General features: G+C 40.2%; 1 protein-coding gene across 2 annotated transcripts in view; it reads right to left on the reverse strand.

Moving 5' to 3' along the window:
• TMEM178A (transmembrane protein 178A) overlaps nucleotides 1–13,145 on the reverse strand; it is a 207,284-nt gene that overhangs the window by 165,227 nt on the left and 28,912 nt on the right. The window contains exons 4-5 of one of the 2 annotated variants that reach the window (XM_088841526.1): nucleotides 10,149–10,320; nucleotides 6,274–6,435 (exon numbers count right to left, since the gene is read on the reverse strand). The gene's annotated coding sequence lies outside the window, so the exon portion shown is untranslated. The remainder of the gene's footprint in view (nucleotides 1–6,273; nucleotides 6,436–10,148; nucleotides 10,321–13,145) is intronic. The other variant, XM_088841527.1, reaches the window with a different exon arrangement.

Raw genomic sequence — 13,145 nt, forward strand, 5'->3', positions numbered from 1 at the left:
TCCATATTAGACTGATTCAGAATAAGTTGTACAGGGAACAGGTGGGGCATGAGTAATTCACATTTCTAGCATGGACTGGAACCAGCAGCATAGTGGCTTCCTGATCATAGGAGATGCTGTAACTCCTTTGGAAGGTCACTTTGGAATGTGGATGTGCACACTGAGGCTATTCCCGGAGGCTTACCTAAAGTCTGTTTCTTCAATATTTGTGTGATTCTTTAATCTCTATATCCCTGAATAAATTCCTTTCTGCTTAAAGTAACCAGAGAAAATTCATTGATTACAACTAAAGAACTCTGATCAATATAAAAATTGGACTATAAATGGTTGCAAACAACAGGTTTCAAGGACATGAAACATTAGATTGACTCTCTGACCAATTTGGGCTTGAAGTAAGTATTGGAGTATCATTAAATGATGGGATGTGACCCATGGTATGTGAGTCATGGTATGTGACCATGACTAGTAACCCATGGTATGTGAGACGATAAAACAGCAACTTAAATCCCATGGTATGTGAGACGATAAAACAGCAACTTAAATATTATCTTTTGTCATTTGGAATTGTTGCAGGAAAGGGGACCTCTTCCAGGGCCTGAGAGTGGGCACTTGTCTAACACTTGGAAACGAGTTGTCTGAGGAGGCACATGTGCTGACAAAGCAAGAGAATATATTGGGAAGGGGCACCTAGGTGGAGAGCAGTACTCTGCCACGTGGCTCAGTCTCAGTGGATCCCAGCAAGTATTCCGGGAGGTTGGTAAGACATATGGCCTGACATCTCGCCTCTCCTTTTGACCTTTCCTGAATTCTTCCAGTTGGTGGTAGCTTGTTAGTCCCACATTACTTACCAGACCTCCTGTTGTTAAAATAACTCATGTACCTGGTTACTATGGTACCTGGCCAGGCCAGGAGGCTTCAGTCAGTGTTTCCCTAACAGAATGAAGTGTCTATTGAAAATTTTGCCTTCCCTTTTAACTGTTTTCCACTTAACACCATTACATGGGGTTAAGGAATATATAAAATTGGGGTTGGGATGGCTGCCTCTATTAGCATCCGTGAGCTTATAAAAATGAAGACAGATTAAAGAATGTAAATTCTCATACCCAGGTAGTCTTAGAGAAACAGGAAGCTTTTAGGACTCCTTTAAAAGAGTTCTTTTAATCTCTTATAGTCACATGGCTGTCAAATGCAAAGTGCAGAGTCAGATCTGGCCAGTTACTGAATTTCAATGCAAGTTGTATTCATGTCCTCACTAGATATCATATGTGAAATTCAGGGCCTTGTTTGGGAAAGGGGGACCACAAGAAATGGAATGAGGGCATTGAACGGTTCTAGATGATTCTGAGTAGCCTCAAACTCCGCAGCACCTTTCTTACCAAAAGAAGCAGTACCTTCTCCCCTGTCTGAAGATACTCATCTGACCTGCTTGAAGACCTTATAGTGACCTCATCTGAGACAGTTATCTCCTATGGGAATTCCAGTTCTCCTGCCTTTCACCCATGATCCTTCATTCCCTGCAGATTTGTAACTAGTTCTAGATCTAGCATGCCTTTAGGGACCAATTTAAAAAGTCAAACACAGAAGGAAAAGATTCGCACACCAAAAGAATTGCAAGATTTTGCTAAAAGTAATATTGGTAAAAAAAGAAAATTTATTGAGTATTCTACCAGAAACATAATCTTATGGGCCAAATTATTAGCGTGGATGCACTAGCCAGAGATCCAGGGATTCTGCATTCATTCTCCTTAGCTTTAGCCAATTGTTAACTCAGTTGGTAGACTATAACCTGGATTCCACTGTGTTATATCACTGAAGGAAGCTGAAATGCTATGACTCCAGAAGCTCAGGGAGATAAGACTGTAGAAATGGATTTATCATATACAATATCTAGCACGTACCCAAACTAAGACCAGTATCCCTCCCTTTTCTAAAGCACTGGGGGAAATATTGATAAAGAAAGAACCAGAATCCTTGAAAAGTGCTTAGTTGAATTTCTGCTGCTTTGCTGAATTTCTTCATCCTCCCACCTGAGGATGAAGGTGGGAGATGCTGCTATTAAAATTAGTTCCCTGATTTCAGCAGGGTTGATGGATGTCAAGAGGGGAAGACATTAAATAGCAGGATTTAAGTGCCAGAAACAGAGTAGATGTAGTGATTATAATAGAATGATTTGACTCCCAGAGATCTTTTGATGGTGGCTAATTGACGACAATATTTCTAAAACTGAACTACATGGGCAGCCTATTCAGGATTTCCTTGCTCTGTAAAACTGAAAAATGTCTAAGCCCGGTGAACCTAGACTTAAATCATCATACCTGTCTTAAATCATCACTAGAGAATCATGGCCTATTTCCCAATATTCAGACTCTCAATCCAGTGAATGAAAAGGAGAAATCTTGAGGAAGGACATTGTAAGAACCTATGAAAATCTGTCTCTATCCCTTTACCTAAAGTGCCTACCTACATTTACCAAGGTAACTGTGTACTAGAGAATGGGAAATACCTATACCTTTCACAAATTATCAACATGGCTTTGGACTTGTACTAACCCCCAGGGACCCAGAATATCACTGCTTCCCCCATACATATTCAGAGCAGAGCCTTACAGAGGGGGATCCAGAGATAAATGGAGTTTGAGTCCAAATCCATTTCATGATAGGAAGAAAGTTTCTGTTAATCCAACCCCAATCCAATGCGGTTATTAGCCCCATTTCCTGAATTACAGTCTGAGTGGATAAATCTAGTAAATAGCAGAATCTTCAAATTGGGTCTTCCTGACCCAAAGTAAGCACTATTGGGACTGTCTCTTCCTAACAAATAGTAAACCAAAAGTAACCCTGTATTTTTAAGATAATTCTGGAAATGTGTCATCATCAAAGAAAACTAAAGGAATGGTGAGTTCTGTTATGCCCTCATGTAACTCACCCATGTAGTGACTAAATGGATCTTAGAGCACGACAGTAGGTTATCAAAAGCATAATCAGTAATTTCTGTTGCTGCTACTCTTCCTGAAATCGTCTGTGCTAGAGCACACTGACACAGTCTGCCCATCTAAGATGTAGTTATCATATCTACAAATGCTTTACTCTCTGTCATAATAGCCTAAAATAACAGAAGCAATTTGCTTTCAAGGCTGAGCACTGAAGAATTGATATTTTCGAATTGTGGTGCTGGAGAAGACTCTTGAGAGTCCCTTGGACTACAAGGAGACCAAACTAGTCAATCCTAAAGTAAATCAACCCTGAATATTCATTGGAAGGGCTGATGCTGAAGCTGAGGCTCCAATACTTTGGGCACCTGATGCGAAGAGCCGACCCATTGGAAAAGACCCTGGTGCCGGGAAAGATTGAGGGGAGGAGGAGAAAGGGGTGACAGAGGATGAGATGGTTAGTTCACCAACTCAATGGACATGAATCTGAGCAAACTATGGGAGATAGTGAAGGACAGGGGAGCCTGGTATACTGCAGTCCACGGAGTCGCAGAGTCGGACATGACTTAGCGACCAAACAACATGAACAGGCACAGAACACCCATGTCCTGCCTGTTAGCTACACCAATTCTCTATGTTTCTTTTATTTGTGAAAAAAAGAAATTCTATCTCGTTTAAGTGTTATTATTTCAGGTCTCCTGTACTAAGAGGTAAGAAAATTTCTAACAGAAATATGGACCATGTCAAAATGCACACCATACTCAAAGGATGTGGAAAGAAGGATTTGGAGGTATTTGGCCTTTCCTATTTGATAAATGCCCAAGAATGAAAATGTAGAGTCAGATGGTTTTTCTTGAAGGTGATTAGAAAGACTGTCTTAATTGTAACAGTCCACATGCTGCTGGTCTACACAGTCAATTTAGATGGCAGGTCAAACATTCGAAGTTTGAGTTTTTAATCCATCAAAGTGGTGGTTAAGCTGAACTGACCAGTTGTTCTATGGGACCAACAAGTCAGTTCTAACCAGACACTGAATAGACGCAGTCTGTGAGACTCACCTGCTTTCAATTAACAAATGTCTTCATTTCCACCATATAGCAGCAATTTTTTAAGTTTTGATTTTTAATGTATACATAGCTACAGACCTATTCTTTTTCTCTTGGTTCTGGGACCAATACAGAATTTGCTAGTTTGACTGAAAGCTTAATCTCTCTAAAGCTCAGTAGTGAAAGAATAATAACACTACACCCACTATAAATTCCATCAGTAGAGGAGTTATGAAGATGAATGAGTCCACATTGGGCCAATTTCCGGTTTCATATAAATCTAAACCAAAGTCAGAGTCACGTGGGACTAGAACCATAGGCACTATTTTTTAGATTCCCAGAAGAAAGTCACTTTATCAACATAAACTTGGCACAATTTTGAAACATAACAACATCCATTTCATTGGCCCATTGACTTGCTGTAGTAAGTTGTGATGTTTTCCTTATTATTTTATGCCTAAAGCCACAGAAAGATTAATGTTACAAGTTAAACAAACAGTTTGATATTTACAGCTTAGTCTGTTGGTGAATATTAAAGTTCATTCCTCGGCCCAGCTTCCTGAGGACCACAGGAGAAGGTCACATATGCACCGTGGGGACAGTCAGTGCACTTTTTCCCTAATGCTCAGTCCACAGATTAATGTCCATGTTCAAAAGCAGGGAACACAAGGAATAGCTACCATCTGTCATTGGAAGCAAGGGTACAGAGTGATGAGTCAATTTAGAGAATATACTGTTTATGAATAAGGAAGAAGATCTGTATCCAGCTCTGGGTCAAAAATAAGCATTGATTTAATAAATGAGAAGCAGTGGTGAACAAGCACTTCCAAGGGGATCTGCTGGATTCTAAATTTCCATAACATCGTTTCCATCAAGATATCTTGTTGAGAATGTCAGCTACACGCTGGAGGATATGAGAGCCCCTGAGGCCCTTGAGAAGTTTTATTTCTGTGACATTGGAGAAGAAGGCAAGGAATCCTTGGTGAAGAAGGAAGAGGAGTATTGGACGCTTTTTCAGGGCAGGTAGCATAATGAACACAGGGGCTCTAGGCTATCTGTGAAGAGTAACAACACGCCAGCCTGAAATACGCCACCGTGACACACTGATTATTTTGAGCTGAAGACAATTGAAAAAAATAAGACAAAAAAAGTTCTCTATCCTTCCCCTACTTGCTTAAAAGCAGAATATAAAATCATAAAGATTCCCCTTCTCCCCTCTCTTCTAGGAAAGACAGAAGTTAACCATCAGAGACAATTCTAGACCCTTATCAGCCTAGAGACGGCACCAGTAGAATCTCTATAGCAAACCTAATTGGCCTTTATCTTCTCCTAGTCCCCCTATATACTTACCTTACCCAATTTCTCCCCCAATAGAAGTTCAAACTGTAACCAAACACAATTACCTGCAGATCTGGTAAACATGCAGATTCTGTTCCTCACACCCATTAGGATAACTACTATCAAAAAACAAACAGAAAATACACTGCCAGCAAGAAGAGAGAAGTTGGAACCCTTGTACACTGTTGGTGGAAAGGTAAAATAGCGCAGCTTCTGTGGAAAACAGTATGATGGATTCTAAAAAAATTAAAAACAGAACTACTCTCTGACCCAGCAATTTCACTTCTGGAGATACCCAAAAGAACTAGAAGCAAGGTCTCAAAGAGATATTTGTATACCTAGTAGCACTATTCATGACAGTCCAGAAGTGAAGCAACTCAAATGCCTACTGACAGATAAAATGGAAAAATAAGCTGTGGTATATGCATCCAGTGGAACATTATTCAACTTTAAAAAGGAAGGAAGTTCTGACACACGCTACAATATGGATGAACCTTGAGGCACTGAGCAAAGTGAGATAAACTAGTCACATAAGCAAGAATACTACATGATTTCACTTACACGAGGCACCAGGAAAAGCTGAATTCATAGAGAAAGAAAGTAGATGGTGGTGGATGGTTCCTCAAGATGACTGTTCTCTTGCTGTCTGTACGTCCCCTATTGACCCGTCCCTGTTACACCTTCACCTCACCTACATGAATGTGCTCACCCCTGCCCCAGCTAGTGCTCACCCCTGCCCCAGCTAGTGACCATTCTAATCCTTAGGCCAGAACAGCTCTACCTGGGAGTTTATTAAAGAGAAACATTTGCCCTCATAATGGTTGCTAACCTGAGGGGCTGTAAAGCATGGGTCTCAGCTGCTGGTTTCCCCGGTAACTGATGAGCCAACCTGACTTCAATTCCCTCCTATAAACGGTAGCCTCCTTCTCCCCCAAGTCAAAGGTTGCTGCTGTGTCTTACCTGACGTCTGCCATACATTTTGAGGTGTTGCTCCAGTACCCTTTGTTTTGGACTCATGAGATCCCCTGTTCAATAAATCTCAGTTACTGTGTCTGGACTCAGTGTCGAGGCTGGGCAGCTACAACGCTTGCAGAGGGCATCCCAACAGGTGGTTATCAGAGCCTGGAGAATGAGAAGTAGTTGTTCACTGGTAAGTTTCTGTTTTGCAAAATGAAAACAATTCTGGGGGCTGATAGCACAATAATGTGAATATACTTCACAGTGTTGAACTGTACACTTAAAAAATGATGAGGATGGTAAACTCTATGCTATGTGTACAGTTGACCCTTCATATCCACGGATTCCACATCCACAGATTCAACCAACCGTGGATTGAAAATATTTTGGGAAAAAAATCCCATAAAGCAAAACTTGATTTGCCACTCACCAGCAACTATTTACATAGCATTTACATTGAATTAGGTAATAAGTAATCTAGAGATGATTTAAAGTATACTGGAGGGTGTGTGTAGGTTATACGCAAATACTGCCCCATTTTATCTAAGGGACTTGAGTATCTGTGGATTTTGGTATCAGCAGTTTCCTGGTACCAATCCTTCTCAGATACTGAGGGTATGTCTGTATTTTACTACAATTTTTAAAACATCTATACGCAAATTCTGAGATATGGAGTGAGACTAGAGATTATGCATTTTGGAGGGATCTATTTAAAATTCCAAAGCCCAGACTACACCCTAGACCCATTCAATCACAATTTCTAGAGGTGAATTCCAGGCATAAGCAGGTTTTGAAGCTTTCCAAAACCTGCTTCCAAAATATGATTCCAACGTGCAAACGTGTTTGGGAACCACTATTCTCCATTGAGTTGGTTTTCACAAAGGAGCCACCTCACTCTCTTCTAGTAAAGAACTGATTGGACGGCCCAGAACAGGCTGCACTTTAGAATCATCTATGGCTGATTCATGTTGATGTTTGGCAGAAACCAACACAATACTGTAAAGCCATTATCCTTCAATTAAAAATAAATAAATTTTTAAATAAAAACTAAAAAACAAAACAAAAAATTACTTGCACTTCGGTGCCACCATCTCCCACCTCCCAAGATATTCTAATTTAATTGCTCTAGAGGAAGGCTTGGACAGGATAGTTTTTAAACCTCCTCAGGTGATTCCAGCTGAAAACTCTTAGCTGAGATGTTTCCCCATTAACTGTGGCCTCTGCTCAGCCCGCCTCTCAGCTCTCTCACCTAGCCATCTGTTCAGACTCTGCCCTTTGCCTGTACTCTGTGCATCCCACACTCTGACATTGGTTTGATTATCCAAGTATTAAAGTATGGCTGATTAAGGGAGCACAGTACCAATTAATCAAGTGTATCCAGCAGGCACTGAATACTGTCAGAAATCATGAATCTATTTTTGTGCCATTAGCTTCATGTCCAAAACATTTTGATTTTAAACCATCCCCTTTAGCCTCACAAATGTATTCATTCCTTTCAAAAGTCACAGAAAAGGTTCTTGGTTCATGAAACTTGTCCTACTAAGGGGGTAGGATGAGCATGGGATTTGGAGAATATTTATGTGTCAACTTGCATGGGGCCACAGGGTGCCCCTGATGATTGTGGAAACATTATTTCTGGGTGTGTCTCCGAGGATGTTTTCAGATGAGATTAACATTTGCATCTGCAGATTGAATAAAGCAGATTTTTCTCCCCAGTGTGTGTGGGCCTCACCAATCCACTCAAGGCCTGCACAGAATAAAAGGATGAATTAGAACAAATTTTCTCTCTCTGCCCTACTGCCTTTGAACTGGGACATTGATTTTCTCTTGTCTTCATATTCAAACTTGGACTGGAATTGACTTATACCATCAGCTCTTCTGCTTCTCAGGGCCTTCAGACTTAAACTGGAACTATATCAATTGTTCTTCTGGGTCTGAACTCCTCAGACTCCATAGCTGTGTGAGCCAACTCCTATATATATATAGGTGTGCATTATATATGTTTATATATATGAGTGTGTTTAAACACATATATACATGCGTCTTATTGGTTATGTTCCTCTGAAGAACTCTGGCTAATACAGTGTGCCCTAGCAGTACTTCATTCATTCATTTATCATGTAAAAACATATTTTTTTGAGCGCCTAATATATGCTGGAAACAGTTCAACATGCTTGAATAAAATCAGCATGCACTCTTCCAGCTGCAGAAGCCTCTTTTTCTCAGATTAGCAGAAAACCCCAAATGCCTGTAATTTATATACAAGACACAGATTCTATATAGATTAGTATCTGGTGCTTGTTAGTGAAATTCAGCAATCAGTCATCATATTAAGTCCCTGCCTGCCATCTCTGATGTGAGACCCAGAGGTTCCTGCCACCTCTCTAGGGTACAGTGTCAGACAAGGCTAAGGAGAAAACATGCTTTATACACCCTGATTGCTTCTTGTTACACCTTGCTAATGCAATCTGTGTTGCACATTAGAATTAGCATATTATTATCAGAAATGCTGGGCAAAAATGTTCTGAGCTGCAGTACTCTTTGTGCTTTGGGTTTTGTTCTTCAGGAAGTTGTTTTAGGAAGGGCACAGCAAGACCTTGTAGTTTCTTGCTAGAGTTGTTAGGGAGAACAACTTCTTTACCCTTTTTTTTTCAAATAATAAATCGTGAGTGATAAGCTACATCATTGTATCATGTATGACTACTCCTGGCCAAGGAACATTTAACAACATTCTGATAAGTCACAGGACTTTTTTTTTCCTTCTTACGTTCTCTTTGATCTTTCAGATCAAAACTGTGGCTAACAGCAATGTTTGGGCCAATTCCATTTATGGTGTGCTATTTGTAAAGAACCTAAGCTGTGGCCTTTCTAGAAATAGGCACTTATGGACACCTATGCATAAATACAACTCTTCCAAGCACTGATTTTCTCTGATTACATGTGAGCCTCTCTCCTCTATAAATCTCTCTCAGACAGAGGCCTTACCTGTCCAATAGATATATTTCATGCTTGTTGGACTTTTGTGGCTCTTGGAACATTGTTCACTTATCTCCTTTATTGTTGAGAAGTTCAGGCTGTGGAATAGACCCTAGCTGCTGACTCTCTAGTCAAACTTGAATGTGGAGGGGTCAACAGTATTTGCTGAGTCCTGGGAAAAATCCTGTTGAGCAGGTCAGGGAGATGCTTGAGTTCATCTGCAGACTTAACTTAGTCTAAATCTCTACTCTGAATGTGGCTCACTCTCTGGAAGTCACCAGCCCCTCCCCTACTCAAAGACCTCACACCTCTGATGTCAGCTTGAACATCCTGGACTGGGTCTCCATCTCATTTCTCTGGAACTCCCTTACCCCCAGGCCTTCATCCTAAAAAAATTGTTTCCTGATTAGGATACTAGCTCTCAGGTTCACTTAAAAGTAAAATGAAACCTTGGGCCAAAACCGTAATTAAGCTTGTAATCTTTCTGATGGTAGAACCAAGAGATTAAGCTGTGGTTTTGACTTTTCCCCACATGTAGAAACAAAAAGATGGAGATTACTGTGCTCCTGACTGACTCTGGGAAACCATTTCTCCCTTGAGATAGATTGGCATTGACTGTTTATACCCCTTCTTAGGGGCTTCCTAGGTGTCTCAGTGGTAAAGAATCCGCCTGCCAATGCAGGAAACACAGGAGACACAGGTTCAGTGCCTGGGTCAGAAAGATTCCCTGGAGTAGGAAATGGCAACCCACTTCAGTACCCTTACCTGGAAAATTCCATGGACAAAAGAGCCTGGCGAGCTGCATTTCATGGGGTCACAAAGAGTCAGAAACGACTGAGCATACACACATGCACCCATTTTTAATCCCATTTTCACTTTTCCCTGATTTTAAATAGTTCTACCTTTGTTATAATCAATCTGATTTCGGTGTTGACCATCTGGTGATGTCCATTCTAAAGGAGATCAATCCTGGGTGTTCATTGGAAGGACTGATGCTAAAGCTGAAACTCCAAAACTTTGGCCACCTCATGCGACGAGTTGACTCACTGGAAAAGACTCTGATGCTGGGAAAGGCTGGGGGAGGGAGGAGAAGGGGACGACAGAGAATGAGATGGCTGGATGGCATCACTGACTCTGTGGACATGAGTTTGAGTGAACTCCGGGAGTTGGTGATGGACAGGGAGGCCTGGCGTGCTGTAATTCATGGGGTCGCAGAGAGTCAGACACGACTGAGCGACTGAACTGAACCTTTGCTATTGCACATCTCCAGGTTAGTTTAGAGAAAAATGATGAATTTTTCCTTAAGTGCTTAACTCAGGTGCAGTTCAAATTGTCAACTTGCAATTAGAAATTAGGATACGTGAATTGTGTCCTAAGGAAAGTTCAAGGTAACTTTATTTTGTGCAACTGATATTTTTGTGTTCTTCCCCATTAGAACATCTCCATTCTTTTTCTCTGAATATAAAGATAAAACCTGCTCATTATAAAAAATGCAGGCAGTATATGAATTTATACATAAAGTGAAAATTGCCTACAATCTCACCATTCAATAGCTTCTGTGAATTTTTTTAAACTAAGATATAGTTCACATAGCATAAAATTAATTCTTTTAAAGTGAACAATTAAGTTTTTAATATATTCACAAGATTGGACAATCACCACCATTATCTAGCTCCAGAACCTTTTCAGCATGCCAGAGAAACCTCTGTACCTACTGGCAGTCACTTCCCACCCTCTGTCCTTCCCACACACTGGCAACAACTAACCTACTTTCTGTCTATCTGAATTTCCCTATTTTGGACATTGCGTTTAACTGAGATCATACAATTTGCGATCTTTTGTGACTGGATTCTTTCACTTAGCATAATGTGTTCAAGGTTCATGTTGTAGCAGGTAACAGTGCTTCTTTTTTTTTATTGCCTGAACAACTTTCTATTATATGAATAGACCACATTTTTTTAAAGCATTCATCATTGATGAATATTTGAGTTGTTTACATTTTAGGGCTATTATGAATCATGCTGTTATGAACATTCATGTGCAAGATAATGTTTTCAATTCTCCTGGCCTACGAATATTTTAATGAATAATATTTCAGACTTTTTATATGCATATCTCTATTTACAGATAAATATATTGTGATATATTATCACCCCTAACTATTCATTCCCATTTCCTGAGAAATAATTCCTGGAGGCAATTAATCAGTTATCAAATGACTTGCAGTGTCTTCCAAGGGAAAAAAATATTATATCCACCCTATCATCATCCCCAACACATTGCTTTCTTACACTCCACGACTGAGCAGAAGTTTTAGAGCCACTGTATGTTTTTGTGAGCTCTCCTACTCTTTCTCTCTGCTCTGGGTAGAAGACTGCTTCTTCAGTTTAGGTCCCAGTGTAAGACCAAGGAAATAAAATGCAGCTAACTGTAGCCACCAACATGAAACAGGAATGAGTTAGTATTATGAACTGCTGCAACTTGGGGGGTCACTGTTTCTGTGGCAAAGCTAATACATAAATAAATCATATACTATCTGCTTTTCCCACTTACTGATATATTTTGGACATTTTTACAGATACATTTATTTTTCTTTTATTGGCAGTGTTGGATCTTCATTCTTCATTACATGCATGCGTTTTTCTAGTTGAGGCGCACTGGCTTGGTTGCCCCACGGAATGCGGGATCTTAGATTCCTAACCAGGGAACTGGTTACAAGTCAATAGCTTACAATTCACCACATACCCTGCATTGGAAGATCGATTCTTAATCACCTGACCACTGGGGAAGTCCCCTAACGTAAACTTGTAACAGTGGAGTTACTGAAACCGAGGTCCAAATAGACTAAGTGAACTGTTTCAGGTGACAGAATTAGTAAGAGAGACAAAGTCAATTTTATATCCTTGTCCTGATTTGCCTGTTTTCTAATTAAAGCAAAAGAGAGGGTAATCTGGGACCTTCTGATGAGATTACAGGACATTTATAAAGATCTGCACAGTTGTTGGGCTGAAAATTCCAAACTCACTCATGCTTTACTAATTAATGAGTTAATACTAACTGGAAAATTGTAGACAGCTGAAATGTGTGTATTGGGCTTTTGGGAAAAATTTCTTTTTCAAGCAGGTAGCATATCTAAGAGTTAATCCTTATTCTTTATCTCTGCAGCCTTCAGGTTTGGAATCAGTACTGACAAATAAGATCTCTGCTTTCAATCCATTTTGCATGTCTCACCCAACTGCCACTGCGTTTTGCATGATTTAACACAATCGCCTGCCTCTACCCCAGAGCCTGTGAGGGGAGTGGAAGGCAATCTTGGCCAGCATCTGCCCACACTCCGTCTGCTTTAAGGCAGTATTTCCATCTCTTTCTCTATCTTAAACTCATAAGTAAATAACAGTTTTGCATAACTAATTTTCAGAAAGAGAGGATTTTAGTAAATTGCCACTATTATTTAATAATAGCCAATGGCTTACAAAGCACCATGGTTAGAACATACAAGTTTTAGTCTTGATATCACTTATAGGTGATAAAATGGCCACCAGTAGTCTTCAGAAACCTGAACCCAACACCCAAAGAGCTTGCCTTCCTTACAGTTTACTGAGTAGGCAAAGTTCCATGAAAAATAATTGACTTCTGGGACTTACCTGGTGGTCCAGTGGCTAAGACTCTATGCTCCCGATGAAGATGGCTCAGGTTCCATGCCTGGTCAGGGAACTAGTTCCGCCATGTCACAGCTAAGAGTTCATGTGCCTCAACTAAGACCCAGCACAGTCAAATAAATAAATATTTTTAAAATAACAATAATAATTGACTTGCATATTTTAATAGAGGTGAGAATAGTTAGATAAGTTGCTTTTACCGATTTCTTTTTATTCTCTCTGATCTATTGGCACTTATAC

This window comes from Moschus berezovskii, chromosome 11, assembly GCF_049115385.1.
Source record: "Moschus berezovskii isolate FMDL1 chromosome 11, NW_MosBer_1.0, whole genome shotgun sequence".
Lineage (NCBI taxonomy): Eukaryota > Metazoa > Chordata > Mammalia > Artiodactyla > Moschidae > Moschus > Moschus berezovskii.